The sequence below is a fragment of the Formica exsecta genome, unplaced genomic scaffold (assembly GCF_003651465.1).
Source record: "Formica exsecta isolate Colony F162 unplaced genomic scaffold, ASM365146v1 scaffold33, whole genome shotgun sequence".
Classification (NCBI taxonomy): Eukaryota; Metazoa; Arthropoda; class Insecta; order Hymenoptera; family Formicidae; genus Formica; species Formica exsecta.
In genome coordinates this window covers 1,958,228-1,961,483 of record NW_021850553.1, presented here as the reverse complement: position 1 = coordinate 1,961,483, position 3,256 = coordinate 1,958,228, and positions in this window count along the sequence as shown.

Genomic DNA, 3,256 nt, shown 5'->3' with positions numbered 1-3,256 from the left:
TATATATATATGTATATGTATATCAACGCGCGCGCGCGTGCGCACACACGCACAAACGAAAGATTTTTAAATATTAAATGTGGTACGATAGAAGGAAGCAAATGAGAGGAATAAGGAAAGGAAAAAAATTATAAAAATAAATTACTCCTTTTAATATAGATTCTATTTTATTGCTATGACGAATGTGGCGGTCAATGCCATCATCTGTATGCTATTAATCGAAACATCTGGTATATTTTCGTCGTGGCCTACTAATATACTTTATAAAATTTCGACTTGAATCATTCCTCTAGGCCTCGATAATACAGAATGTTGATAGTGTGCTACTAATATTCCAAAAACTGATTAACAATTGTCTCGCTCATTTTAAGACAGTATGGCGTTAATAGTACGATAAATAATAAGCGATAGATAATTAAGTAAATAATAAATTGACAACGTAGCATATGGCTCACTTAAAGTTTCTGGATATATGTAAATTTGATTCTATTATATGCATATCTGGTATCGCTCTTTATGTATCTTTCATGCGCCTGCATACACACAAATAATCCTATTGTATATAATGTTACAAACTTGAATTTGCGCTCGCAATAAATAAATTTGCAATAAATAAAATTCTCCAGTCTCATTTTGGCTAAAAAAAACAAAAAACAGTTTTGTTCAAAGATGTCATTAAAATGAAATTTTAACGATTTAATGATTTTATATCTACAATATTAAGAATCGGAAAAGTGCGACAACAAAAAAGCTGATAATTTCTCTCAACATAAAAATTTGTTTAAGAAGAATCGATTTCCAATTGTGATCAGAAAATCTATCATTAACATTAATATCGTATGTATATATGTGTATGAATTGTTGGAATATCCAATATATGTAATTAATTTTATCATAATCGTATAAATGTCTCAAATATTATTTCTGCCAAGACCTATTCATTTCAGTCTTACGTCGTGACAGTTTATCGACGAGGTTTTAAAATGGTCTCTAGACATGATGTGACAATAGTTGAAGATTACGGAATCATGCGCGCTTCCATATATTCATGAACATAGTCGCACGCATAGAAAAAATGCATTTGCATGTGAACGAGTATGGGTCTCTTTAGGTCGGCAAATATCTGATTTTATTCACTGTATAATTAATTTTAAACTTGAAGAGTATTTTTTTCTGTATAATTTTAAAAAATTCCGTTATACACACATGTATATGTATAAGATATATACGTGTATATCCTTTATATATGTATACATATATAGTGTCTTAAAATTTGCTCATCCAAATACTATAACAGAAAAATTCTCGAAAAATTAAGTAATAAAAGTATATAATTTTTCATTCTAGATAATAGTTTATGAGATATAAGAATTTGAAGCTGACCAATTACAGTCTATGATGTTTAGATAATCTCCTGTTTATAAATCGCATGTGTGTTAGTATTAGTGACGCACATATGATTCACAAATAAGTAAATACTTTTATTACTTACTTTTTCGAGAAATTTTCTGATATGACATTTTATATTTTTTGTATTTTATATTTTATCCAGTGCGCTTATATTTACAAAAATACTTCGCAATATGCGAGTCACTAAATCTTTTTATTTTTTCCCAAAATAAAATACTTGAGCTATATACTATTAAACTATGTTACGAAAGCGAAAAGATATATTTCTTTCACATTAGCGAGAGATTTGATCGTTGAATATAAAACTTAATGTCACTTAAAGATTATATTATATTTTTTTATTAAATTTTATATTTATATTACAACTTTTTACATGTTATAATATTATCGAGATAAGACTTGATAAAATTTCATCGAAGAAGAAAGATAAAATAAAATAAAATAGAAAAATAGGACAAAATGTGTGTATGTGTGTGTGTGTGTGTGTATGTGTGCATGCACGAATATGAGAAAGATTTAAAGTGATATAAAAAATAAAACTATAATAAATAAAGAAGTAAAATATAATAAAATATAATGAAAGATATAAAATATAAAAAAATTGTTTTTTGTGTAATTACATATATTCATTATTCTCTCTATGTATATCGAATTTATTTTGCTATACCGTTATCAAGGAAGCCTCTGGCCCTATTTCGTAAGAACGAATGACGAATGTGCCGTCCCGATAAAATTTTTTGGATTTGGGCCACAAAACAAAAACATTGCAGGGTCATCGGGGTCTCGACGCCGATAAGATTATTGACGTCGAATGGTTATAAGTGCATCGGTTATGTAAAACGATACGATGAGATCAAGATGAATTCTCGGACGATAAAATGATATATTAATACGGTAATTATTAAGGCTATTAAGGATTAACATAAGAATTGCGTCAAGATGCAAAATCTAAGATCTACCTTTTATTTTGACTGACTATTTATTCATGTTTATTGATCATGTGATTGAAAGTTAGTGATTAACCATTGGCCGATACTGCGCTATCGAAAAGCGAGCTGAACTTCGAGCTGAACTTCGAGCTGAATTCCAATTAATAACTTCAACCTTTGGTTATTTCGTTCTTGTTATTAAAATCCAAATGCAATCTCAATTTTCAGTGCAAAATTTGAAATAAGTTATAGTAATAATTGAGGCCGTATGGCGAGAGACTTACAAGTATAAACCATACCGCGTGCATACTTAATTATTGAAATACACGCATAGCGATCCTGCAAAAAAGTTTAACCTGCTGATTAAGGAGCGTGGTCGAGTGGGCCAAGTATACATATAAATAGTGTCTGGACGCAAGCAGAACAATCATATTGGAAATTAACAATACACACACACACACACACACACACACACATACATACATACATTCTGTCCCTCTCTTTTTTTCTTTCATATATAATGTATATTTGTAATTCAGTCTCTTAAACATTCTTTCTTCCCAAAAACAAAATTACTTAGAAAACAACAAAATATAAAAATTGTTCGGCATCCACTTTATCTCGTATAAAAAATATTTAAAATATAGTAAATTTTAACGAATCTAAAAATACCAAAAAAGTCGTTCTTTAGTGGCGCATGTAACTCAGTTACTTTTATTATGTCTATTTATAAAGTTAAAGAAAAGTAAATTTTTAAGAAAAAACAGAAACGTCTTAAGCATGTCATAATCTTATAAAAGCATGATTTTTTGTATTAAATTATCTAAAAGAAAAACTGTTTTAAAAGAATGTCATGCACTAATTTGTTTTGTAAATTATCAAAATCGATTTCTACTATTATATAAAATTTATTCTAT